At 39.8% G+C, this 12,888-nt stretch overlaps 1 protein-coding gene across 3 annotated transcripts in view; it reads left to right on the forward strand.

The window, feature by feature from the left end:
- CTNND2 (catenin delta 2) overlaps positions 1 to 12,888 on the forward strand; it is a 702,327-nt gene that overhangs the window by 327,138 nt on the left and 362,301 nt on the right. The gene's annotated exons all lie outside the window — the stretch shown is intronic.

Consider the following 12,888-nt stretch of genomic DNA (forward strand, 5'->3'; position numbering starts at 1 on the left):
CGTTGTGCATGAATTTCAAAACTTTTGCACAATAATAAATTTACCTTTAAATTCCAACCTTTTGAAGGAGCCTCATGGTTCATGAGAAATTGAATCAGTATGCGTGATGGAAGGCAGTGTTTTGGGAAAAATACTTACATATTACTTAATGAGAAAATTTATAAAGACTAATAGTAATGGAAAATGATTTATGTGAAAATATGAAGCAATGTTTGCTTATTTTAAAGATAATTATTGATGAAAAGTGTGTCTTCTAAAGCACAAAACACATTTACCATGATTACGAAGCCTGAAGATTCTGGAGAGGAAGCAGTGACCCCTGCCTTGAAGGACGGGAGCGTTTGGCTCGCGGGAAGGTGCACTGAGGTCTCTGTCTCTCCTCAGTGTGGCTGAAAACGTTCTTTGCTCCTCCAAGACAGTATGAGTTAAAGCAAATACAGTCACAGTAACTGAACCACACCAGCCTGATCAGTGAGGCTTCCTGGACTTAAAAGTATGTGAGAAAAGCTTGGCTACCCTCATCTCTCTCTCTCTTTTTTTTCTAAGATTAATTTTTATTGCAAATTCAGATATACAGAGAGGAGGAGAGACAGAGAGGAAGATCTTCCATCCAATGATTCACTCGCCAAGTGACCCCAACAGCCAATGCTGGTGCTGTGCCGATCTGAAGCCGGGAGCCAGGAATTTCACACCACGTATCCCACGCAGGTGCAAGGTCCCAAGGATTTGGACCGTCCTCAACTGCTTTCCCAGACCACAAGCAGGGAGCTGGATTGGAGGCGGGGCTGCCGGGCTTAGAACCAGTGCCCATATGGGATCCCGGCGTGTTCAAGGCGAGGACTTTAGCCTCTAGGCCACCGTGCCAGGCCCTACCCTCATCTCTTAAACCCAGTGTTCTATGAAATACCTGATTCGGTCACCATATTTTTGTAATCTGTCCAGGAGCCACCCCATGTGGCGACTTCCTGACCTGCGTGCTTACTGCCCTGTCTCACCTGGAGTGACTTTTGTCTTGTCACTGGCCTGTGAACTTCCCTTTGGCAGCAGTCTGCTCACATTGCAAGCATCAGCATGAATCTGGGAGTGCTTAGTTCAGACACTTGCAGGAACTCTGGCCGTTCTTGGGGTGCTCCTGGAAGCCCTTGGCGTGGCCTTCAGGAGCACTGTCGTCCTTTTGCCCAGTACTCCTTGCATGTGGGCTTCCTGCCCTTGCCAGGCTCCCATCTTGGTCCTCAGCTGCCCGGCACCTGCCTCGCACCGGAAGCCTTGCTTCATTTCTTCCCAGTGCATACCTGGAGGGGTCCCTCCTCGATTATTTATTCATACCAGAGTCTTGACATCTGTATTTCTGTATCCTTTTTTATTAATCTTCTAACACACCATACGCTTATTGACTTACTTATTTTTATTATCTTTTACACTGAACTACAAATTGAGTTATTTTTGTCTCATTCAGACTACATTTCAAATGCCTGAAGAGACAGACAGGCACAGTAGTAGAGAATCAATAAGTATGTGATGAATGAATGAACGAGATACCCAGTGTTTTTACAGTTTGGGTTTTAATTTTGTAATTTAAATGTACACTCAGAAGTGAATTTCAGTTCTTGGTCATCACTAGTTAACCAAAGTTAATTCAAAATACGTCATTAAAATGTCCTCAAAACTAAAACTATTTTTGGCCATTGCTGCAGAGCCTTCTTCACTAATCAATAAAGCATGGATAAGAAAACCAAAATATCCATCTCTCTTATTTATAAATAAAATCATGCTTGTAAACAAAATTTTTCTTGCTGCTGAGGCTTAGCTGGAGCAATAGTTCAAAAACCTACCTTCTTTATCCAGTACTTCTCCTATTTCGCTTTTTTTTAAAATGCAAGGAATCAAAACTTTGCATGATACATCCTAAAAGTGTTAAAGTAAGGATGATTACATATTGATGACTTGTTAGATGTTCAGAACACACAGATATATGCTTCTGGGGTATCTAGTATAGTCCTGTCACAGAGTGTGGCTTAATCATAGCCCTCTTGTGGCAAAAGTAAGTCAGAATTGGAGGGGAGAAGTCATTGCAAAAAAAATTAGATTAGATAGAGACCAATAAGGAAAGCTTAGAACTAGACAGGAATTGGTCAGCTTGAGTTCACATATACCTTTCTAGGTGGGACACAAAGATTGGTTACCCCTCACTAAGGTATTGAAGATTTCTCTGCACACCCCTCCTAAAACTGTTCTGCGCCTCAACTGTTGGCATACGCCTTGTAAGAGTTATAAGCCAGTTTGAACAATCCTAAAATTCACCAAGTTGCATAAAAATTATGCTTCAATACTATAAACTGCTAACAATAAAAATGAAAATAGACACAAGACAGTTGAATAGTACCCTATACATATTTTAAGGTGTATAGCAGCCGGTTGTGTATAAACTAAAATTGAAATGTCAATGAAGTAGTCACAGGATGTGGTTAAGAACTTGCATTTTCTAACACTCAATACCATGTCAATTAACTCCATAATGTTGTAAATTGTTAATGTTATGTTGTGGCTTTTCATTGAAGGGGATGATACTCTGCCAGCTCTACTTTCAGACCAGGGATGGTCTCCCAAGGAAACTGTTGAATTTATCTGGACAGTAATATGTTGGACTCTATGCATGGTACATGCTTGCAATGAATGAATCGTGACTGGATTTGAACTGTAATACTGCAACAAGGTGGAGGAATCTACCATGGGTGCAGGGCATGGGGAGGGGTTGGGAGAATCCCAGAGCCTATGAAACTGTGTCATGAAATGAAATTTTAAAATAATAATAATAAAAAAGTAAGTCAGAATTTAGGGGGCTGGGGAAAGTGATGCCAGACACTATTTCCCACTCTAACTGCAAAGGATCAAATAACAACAAATGAATTTTGTGCTAACAATCACATAAGCAGGACACACCATCACACATGGTCATTTACCTGAGAAGCAACTGATTGAGATCTCTAGTGTGAATTTTTTGTTAAAACATGAATGAAATACAGGAAGCAATTTGGCAAAAGCCTAAAATGTGAAGAATAATCATCCTCTTTAATAAGTAATTATCATCCTTTCATGAATTTATGCATATTTATATTACTGCATAGTTCAGCAAGATGATGGATGGATAGGTGGGCAGGCAGATGGGTGGATACACTAATTTCTGAAAATAGTTTTCAGTACATTTCCAAATTTACTACATAATTAACAAAGAATTATTATAGATACCAAAAATAGGATTAATTTTTGAATAGTTTTCTTAGTTTGGCCAGAAGTAATATAATTACCATGCAATTGAAATAAAATTTTAACATGAGAGCATTTAAATTGCCAAAGCCATCGTGTTGGACCTTTGCAATTAATATTTGAGAGGAATGGCAAACAGACATTTAATGAGTTTTAAATGGAAGACTAAGATTGATGGCCTGTCCATACTCGGTAGGAAGACTGAGAAATATGAAAATACAAGATGACACCTGTGCAAAGTCCACGTGGGTGTAGGTGGTTCTAGATGGCTGCCTTTGTGGTCGTTTGCTGATTTGGCTGCACATCAGTGTTGAGCTCGTTGATTGGAATCATAGCAGCTGATTTCTTTGTTGATCTGTAATTGTGAAAAGCGACACCCAACAGCATATGTGTAGGTTACTTCCCAGGGAGTCATTCACGTAATTTATTTCCCAAATATATTTGTTTCTCTAATTTTTTTTCTTTTCAATATATTTTATTTTATTTTTTACTTTAAAATTTCTTATTGATGTTTTCCTCAGCATAATCTAGTATCATATGGTGGTTATTATTCTAAAGAAGGAGTTGACTGGAATCTTGCTTCTCTAGATGTACCTGTAATAGTCTGATATTTAAAATCTAGAGCCACCAATGGTGAGCATTGTCATCAGTAAATATCTGTCCATTGCCGTATCAGGAAATGGAAAGCAAAGAGAGACTAAGGCCAGGATCCAGTGGAAAGGAAGTGTCTTGCACATACCACTGCTTTGCAGCAGGTCAGATCCGAAGCGAATTCTAGAAACCCAGGCCTTGCCTGAAGGAGAGAAGGCAGTTCCCCTGGGTACTGTATCTGAGAGATTATAGAAAGCAAGACATAAATAATATAGGCCTTAAAAATTGGAGGTATGACCTTTCTGACCCCCAGCCCCTTTTTCTTGGCTTGGAATTATGTCCTCTGGCTAGTATGAATGGACACAATTCACACATGGATGTTGAGGTATCACTATATTGTCATGAGGAGACAAAGTGTTGCTCCACATTTAAACCAAACCTCAAACGACCCTGAGAAGAAGCAGAAGCAATACATTCCTCAGAATTCCTGTCTTGTTTTCTCTGGGCTTGCACCCACCTGAAATCCAATCACACTCTTTGCAAAACTAAGTATCCTGCATTAGGAAAGCCCTACTTTTCGTAACTGAGAAGTTTGCATGCATCCCCTGCCTCTAATGCAGATACTAGTGAAGCCATTTCCTTTGGGTCTTTTATTTATATTAACTTTTATTTATATTAACATTATTTCCAGGGCCTTGTGAAAGGGTTGGGGTAGAGATTAGGGGTGCCTTGAGTCCTCTGCATTCTGTATGTACATCCAAATTCTCACGCAGAAATGAAAATGCTTCACTCGTTTACTTATGTGTATACATTAAGCATATCCTTACATGTGGCATTCATGTTCCACAAAGTTGCACAGAATGGGAGCCCAAGAGTTGTTAAAAGGAGCAAAATCCCTGCCTGCATGAAGATGTCTCACCTTGAGAGGGGAGAGACAGGAGAAGAAGAAGCCTTAGTAATAGTAAAGCAGAGTAAAGGGAAGCTGTTTTTTTTTTTCATAGCAGTCACTAAAGGGAAATATTTGAGCAAAGCCCTATGGGAAACACCAAATGAGTGAGCTTTGCCTAAAGCAGAGTACTAGAAGCAGCAAGTGCCACCATCCTGAGCTACTGGAAAGAGAGCTGACTAAATCAGGGCATGAGCCAAGACCAGCAACAAAGCCCTGACCAACAGAAGTTTCGCCCAAGTCATGGATGCACTATGGTAGCAAACAATAGAAGGAATATTTTTTGGTTCTTGTACTCAAACATATTTCTTAATGTTAAAATTCAAGTGGTACCTAGAGTTTCATTATGTAGGTTATCGATATGTAAATTAAATTCAGAAAGCCACTGCACAATTAACGAAACAGTTGACAAATATTAATGTGAGTTCAAAACTTGATATGTTTTTCTTCCATTGGTTTTCCTTTATGGGTTGCTCACTCTCTGTTTCGCCACGACTTACGTTTTTCTTGAGATAGTTTCAATTCTGTCAGCAGGTCCGGAATTTGAGTGAGCTGTGGAGACATAGTAGGCTGGAGCGAGCCATGCCGCAGCCTCTCTCACTGGATACTGCTTCGGATGTGCCTCTGTGGAAAGGGCTGTTGGATGCAGAGTGTTTTAGAGGCAGCTCTATTGCCGGTGTGATCCAAGAGCTTTCCCATCTCACTTGGGTAGTGTTGTCAAGATGACAGCATTGTTTGAGAAAGATTCAAACTTAGGACATTCTGAGCATAAATTTTACAATATAGGAATAGCCTTTTTATCATATCACTTGAGGCCGTAGCCGTCACACTCTTCACAGTACACTGGCCACATGTTTGTGAGACACGGAGAATGCAGGATCTGAATCCATTTGTGGGTATTTGGAAACAGTGGCCTAATCGTATTCTCAAAGTCATAAACGATGAAACAAAGATCCAGTGTTGACTTAATGTGCTCTTCCAAATGTATCCACAATTCTTTTCCTGAAACACAAATATTTTATCATTAATTTCATTTTTTTCTAAAATTTTATTTATTTTCTTGAAAGAACCACAGAGAAAGGGAGAAACAGAGGCTTTCTATATAGTGGTTCACTTCCCAGGACGGGCTACAGCCTGTGAGGCAACAATGGAGGCTCACGTCACTAGATTCCTGACACCCAGATGGGAGACTCAGATCGCAGTCTTGACTCCCAGATCATGACCTTGGAATGCCTTCATCATGCAAACAGGAATTTGTGGAACAAACAAGTGGATGGGAGTTCTTTCTCTTCGTATCCCCATCCTCCTGTGTCTGCATATATATTTTTTTAATTTAAGTGGTGTGAAAAAGATTCTTTGAACCACCATTAACTTGCCCTGTAACCTGGAACTAGTGATGCCACCTCTTATTGTCTTAATAATGTGGATAATAAATACAAGAGGGTATCACATGAATAATACCTAATGTCAATTGTCATTCATACATAATGTGCTGTGTGGTGGATATACACTCATAAAAATTCTACCTCCAAAAAGTTGCACGGTTGGGGATTATCTGCACAAAATAACGCCTAGACCTTAATGTTAAAAGTGGTTTTTTAAAAGATGACATGTGATCAAATTTTTAAACAACAGAGCGTGTTTGATGCTGCCTTCTTGGGGGTGGGGATTGAAATGCAGAAACATCTAACTATATAAATTGAAACCAGCTCCTTGACTCATATGGTACGCTCTCTTGTGTAATGGTATCTGTGTCTAGACTTGTGCAAGACTGTAAGTCTGCACCTAACTTCATACTGCTGTACGTGGACTATTAACCAAAGTGAATGAATTTGATTCCTAGGAAACATTACAAATTGTCTCTGAAAACCTACAGGGATCGTCCGTTTCAAGCTCATCATGCCCTCTTTTAAACAGCAAACAGGTAGCGCTAGTACATTTACACATGGGTAAAACCAACATTGTCTCGTTAATACAGAGAGGAAGACCAGGCACAATGCCTCTTCCCTTGGGACACATCAGAAAGTAGCAGAACTCATTAAAATCTATGGCCCAGATGATTGAATTATCCATAAATGAGTGATGGTGATAAATAAGTCTTTGCCCAAGTGGATAAAAATTGAAAAATAATTTGCAGTCTTGTGAGTGCTTTATCACACAAGGACTAATTCCTAATAGTGAATAAAAGTTCATCACGTTTCATTGTGTTGCTGTAGAGATGTTCATTCTCACAACGTATGAAAAGTTTCATTTTTCCGAAATAAATAAAGACACTCTCATTGCCAACGAATAAGATTTATGCTGACACAATCTAATAGCTTAAGTAATCTCACGTTATTTCTCAGAAGCGCCTGAGCAAGCAATCTTGCTTTGGATGGAAAGCAAAAATGTTCCACTCTTATTATATATGATCACTTTAATTCTGCAAAGAACAAACCTTCCTTGATAAGCTTAGTTGCCATTATATAAAGTAAAAAGTCATCTTTTCTTTTTCCCTTATTTTCTCTCCTGTTGGAAATGCTTGATCGTTTCTTGAATGATAAAATGATTGATTTTAAATCAACCCATCGGAAACTGCATCGCATTAGAGAGAAAGGAGAGAGGCTGATTCAAGTGTTCCAAGTTCTTTCTGAGAGATTTTAGAGGTCTCTTTTGCTATTGAATCTGAAATTCCAGTGCATGGTTGGACATCTCAGTGGAGATAAGACTCATCAGAGGAGAGCAAGGGTTGCCAGCTCTGCAGCAGGCATTGTGCTTCACCCACATACACAGGCTTGGGCAGATTATTTCCACTTACAATGGGAAATAATGTATGTACCCTGTGGTTAAGTAAACTAGCAAAAGAATGAGAAATAGATCCTCAGGGCAGCATTATTGCTGTACCTGACTAAGTAAAACCATGAAAAATAATACTGATTTTCTCTTTCCACTCTGCAACTGAATAAAATATCCTTCTGTATTTGTTAGATTCCAATTATTCGTCCTCTACCTGGCATTTTTATTCTCAGTGTTTGAATGATTTAAAGGGTCTCCTGCCATGCATTTTTGCTAAGCTATTAAAAAAAAAAAACTAGAAATCCATACCTTCCTGTCCAAGTTAGCCACTGAATGTGTCAACTGTTTCCAGTTTCATTTTCAGGATGGCAAAAAGGAGAGTTACTTGTCAGCATGTAATTTCATAATACTCAAAAGTTTTCTGTTTTTAATTTTCATGTATTTGCAAAAAAGAGAGAGAGAGAGAGAGAAGTAGAGAATTTCTATCTACCAGTTCGCTTCCCAAATGCTTACACAACCAGGCCCAGCCAGACCAAAGCCAGCACTGAAAGTCTCTTTCATGCGTGTAAACACCCAAGCGATGGAGCCATCACCTGCTGTCTCCGAGAGCGTGTGTGAACAGGATTCTAGAATCAGAAGCAGAGCTGGCAGTGAAACCTAGGAAGGCAGAGGTTTGATGAGGAAATCCCGAGCAATGTCTTAGGCACTGCACCGAACACCCACTGCAGTCTCCTGCATTGAAGAAACAGCTGGAAGACTCTTCAAAACCAAAAACTAAACAAAACCCCAAAGCACAAATACTTTCTGCTAAAGATATTCTGTGCATTGTAACTTAAGATATAATTTCTTCATGCTTTGGAGAAATCAGAATATTTCTCTGAACAAATAAAGCACTCCTAGATATAAATAAGATTTGTATTATGTTTTCATGGGTTCAGTCCTGATGTCATCTGAGAAGTATCAAAGAAAATAACAGGACAATCCTATAGATGAAGAAAGACTGCTAAGAAAGTTACTTCTGTGTGTTTTTTTGTTTTTTGATATAATTTTTTAAAAAGTTTTCATCAACACATAACAATTATTCCTATTTGTGAGTGACCTGTGATGTTTTATTAATTCTTTTAATTGTGTTAAGGACATTGTGTTTTTAATGATAATTGGGGTTTTATTTGTGATGGCACTACATGCGACGGTCTCAGTCTTCCATGAAGCAATCATGTGTCTATTTTTTAAAAATTGTTACATGTCATGTAATAAGTGACCTTCAAGTAGAGTAGTATAAAACTAGCAGTAGAATGATTTTCAAAACGGAGGGTGTAAGTGAAAGCAAAAATGAAAATATATGTTTGCTTGCTAGAAATAAGGTATCTAAGTTACACAAATGCCATAGTGAACTTAATTTTGAAAAGGATTTTTTTCTGAGGGATGTGTGTCGTGGCCAGTCATGCTGGGCTATGACTGAAATGCACTCGACCTAGGGTAGAGCTTTACACAGAGTGGCATGTCTCGTGTTTGTCATAATGGTTGTCTGATATTCTCAGTCCCTAATTCTTAGATTTAAATTCCATGTGATTTAGAGTGAATGATGATGAATTTACCCAAAATTGGAGCACTGTTGGGGAATAGGATAGAAATTGTGATAAGATCTCAGTAAAATTGAATGTGACTATTCGGTGACAATTGAATGTTCATTCTCCATGGAGGGCAAAGACGTTTTACAAAACATTTGTGTGCCTTACAGTAGTGCTGTGGCTGCTGGATTCACTGGTGATAAAAAGATTCTAACTGATGTTACTGTCTACGACCTTTGACACTTGTGACCCTGCTCCTAAGAACTCATTGGTTGGACCAGGTGTGTCTTGGGGGTGGGGGAGAATCATAAGCTGCATTCTTGGAAGACTGTCATGTCAACCCTCCGAGATCTGGTTCTAAGTTCTGGTTTTCTTTGAACATCTTATTTGAGTCACTCAAGTTCCCTGGAGTGGGAAGTGGAGATGCCACTACTTTTGGGGGTAATTGGCAGATGTTGAAATGCCTGGGTGAAAAAACACAGCAGGAATGCATCACTGTAGCCACTGTATGTAGAATTGATGAGTGTCACGTCTGGGTTTTCTAGTTTTTCTCCAAACTAAAGCTGGTCAGAATCCCTAAGGTCTGCAAAACATTTTCTGGGAAGTACATGATTTGGAAAACAAGCATGGGTTTGTTAAAGATTTGCACCACAATAAGCTTACTTTTAATTTTGTTTGTCACGAAATCATGATCCCTTTCCTATATACACATGTTGTGATGTGTTTCTACTAAATGCACTTCAAATAGACACACACCTTTTGTATGTTTCAAGGTAAATTCTTCAAATTAGGTTTAAATGAATTATTTCGAAACGAATTTAGCTTCTGTACCTGAGATTGATTTATTTTTCCTTCCTGAGATCAACTGATTTTGTAGGAATTGGTGGATACCGATGAGAGTGCTTGACGATGGGCAGGCTACCTGGAATGAACAGAGTGAAGAGAACCTGAATGATCTCAGTCTCACACAGAGTCTATCGATGTTTCGCTTTTGTAGAGAAAGAAGTCTAACATTGTGTAGCAAAGCTTGTCACCGCAACCCCAGAGCTGAGCTGATGGAAGTGAACATGGGGCGTGGGCTCCTTCCAGTAAACCTCCTCGGACCTCAGTGTTGGCAGTCCCCCTGTCTTCATTCTGTGGACAGATTGTTAGGGTGAGAGTCTAGAAGGTGCATGTCTCTGAAGCACCTGAGACTTTCAGGCACTGTTTGTTCAACTTAATATTTTATTATTTCTGAGATAACATTTTTCATTTACATTGTAGTCAAAGGCTTCATACTTCACTAAATATATTCAACAAACGTACGAAGACAACAGTTGAACAGGAAAACAGGAGCTATGAACAATAATCAAATTAAAAGATACTCACCTTCATTCCTACACCTTTTTAAATAGCCACAAGGCCATTAAAGAAATCTATAATTTTGAACACTTTCACAAAGATGTAAAACAAAGTTTGACAAAAAAAAAAAAACCTGGTTTTGCAGCAAAAGTGGTATATTTCTTGAGTGAAATAAAAGAGGCACAGAAAGACAAATACCACATATTGTCCCTTATTTATAATAGCTAAACTTTCAAAAATAGAAAGAAATGACAGGTATTTTGAAAGAATTTATCAATTTTACTAGTATTCTGAATTTTTTAAAGATTAATTTTGTTTGAAATTTTGTTGAAAAGAGTTACACAGAGGGCCCGGCGGCGTGGCCTAGCTGCTAAAGTCCTCGCCTTGAAAGCCCTGGGATCCCATATGGGCGCCGGTTCTAATCCCAGCAGCTCCACTTCCCATCCAGCTCCCTGCTTGTGGCCTGGGAAAGCAGTCGAGGACGGCCCAATGCATTGGGACACTGCACCCGTGTGGGAGACCCGGAAGAGGTTCCAGGTTCCTGGCTTCGGATCGGCGCGCACCGGCCCGTTGTGGCTCACTTGGGGAGTGAATCATTGGATGGAAGATCTTCCTCTCTGTCTCTCCTCCTCTCTGTATATCTGACTGTAATAAAATGAATAAATCTTTTTTTTTAAAAAAAAAAAAAGAGTTACACAGAGAAAGGGAGAGGCAGAGACAGAGAGATCTTCAATCCAGGGTCTTACTCCCCAAATGGTTGCAATGACTGAGAATGACCCATTAGCCAGGAGCCAGGAGCATCATCTGCTGTCCCATGTGGATACAGGGGTCCAAGGATGCTGCCCATCTCCCGCTGCTTTCCCAGGGGTCCAAGGCCGCTGCCCAACTCCCGCTGCTTTCCCAGGGGCCCAAGGATGCTGCCCATCTCCCGCTGCTTTCTCAGGGGTCCCAAGGATGCTGCCCATCTCCTGCTGCTTTCCCAGGGGTCCAAGGATGCTGCCCATCTCCTGCTGCTTTCTCAGGGGTCCAAGGATGCTGCCCATCTCCCGCTGCTTTCCCAGGGGTCCAAGGACGCTGCCCAACTCCCGCTGCTTTCCCAGAGGCTTTAGCAGGGGGCCTGGCCAGAAGCAGAGCAGCCAGGACTTGACCTGGCATCTCATGTTTCTGGTGGTGGCTTAACCCACCACAGCACTGTGCTAGTCTCGATATTCTGGATTCTCGCAAAGGACATAAAATGTTATCCTTATTTGGGGCAGCAACGCATTTTGTGTTTGTGTAGCATGGCATGCTTTTCTGTTAACCAGTGGAGTCTCTTCACTAATTCAGAAATTTGCATGAAAACTATGTGAGCCTTTAGAGTTAACAGAGTAGGGTAAAAAAAAGAAAATACTGACTTCTCATCGTGTATGCCAGCAATGAATGTTCTGCTCAGAGGGGTGTAATAATTCTATCCTTACAAACATGTGGCATTGTTAGGATAAGCTGATCCTTTTTAAAGTTTCTTCCTGAATCATAATGAACCCGAAAATTTACAATTATACTTAAGATTATCCTTCTATTCATCCCGAATGTATCACTCTTGGGGCGAACAACACTGATTCTTGGAATGCTGTTGCTGCCAGGGCGTTTATTTAGGCATGAATGATGAAACAGGAATACTAAGTAGAAGACTGTGCCACTACATTTAATTTCTTAAAGTGAAGGAATGTATATTCCCATGTTTATTCAATTTAAGTAACTCTTAATTAGTTTCCCATTTCAAATTAAAATATAGGCATAGTAAAGAATTTAGGGATGCATTATATCTTGACTGTGTGAACTATCTAATAATAACGTGAAATATGCTATTCATGGAAATAATGGCTGTTAGCATGGAGTAGTGTAGACTGATGCTACTTCAGTGTTAAATTCCACAAATAATTGCATGCAAATATCTGGGAATATATATGAGTGTACTTCAAAACATTTACAATATGGGGTCTTTTTCGGTGCAAAACTATTTTAAAATCTATGCATAGCTATTCATAATAGGAAGTTTTCCATGAATTTTTGAAGTGCCCTAGCAGTTTCACAAAAATCATATTATATTAAGTATGTTTTTAGGGGCCTGGTGCTATGATCTAGTGGCTAAATCCTCATCTTTTACGTGCCGGGATCCCATATGGGTACTAGTTCATGATCCAGCTGCTCAACTTCCAGTCTAGCTCTCTGCTTGTGGTCTGGAAAAGCAGTTGAGGATGGCCCAAAAACTTGGGAACCTGCACCGCATGGCTGCTGGCTTCGATTGGCTCAGCTCCAGCTGTTGTGGCCATTTGGGGAGTGAACCAACAGATGGAAGATGTTTTTCTTTGTCTCTCCTTTTCTCTGAAATCTGCCTTTCAGTAAAAATAAGTAAATTTT

This window comes from Ochotona princeps, chromosome 23, assembly GCF_030435755.1.
Source record: "Ochotona princeps isolate mOchPri1 chromosome 23, mOchPri1.hap1, whole genome shotgun sequence".
Lineage (NCBI taxonomy): Eukaryota > Metazoa > Chordata > Mammalia > Lagomorpha > Ochotonidae > Ochotona > Ochotona princeps.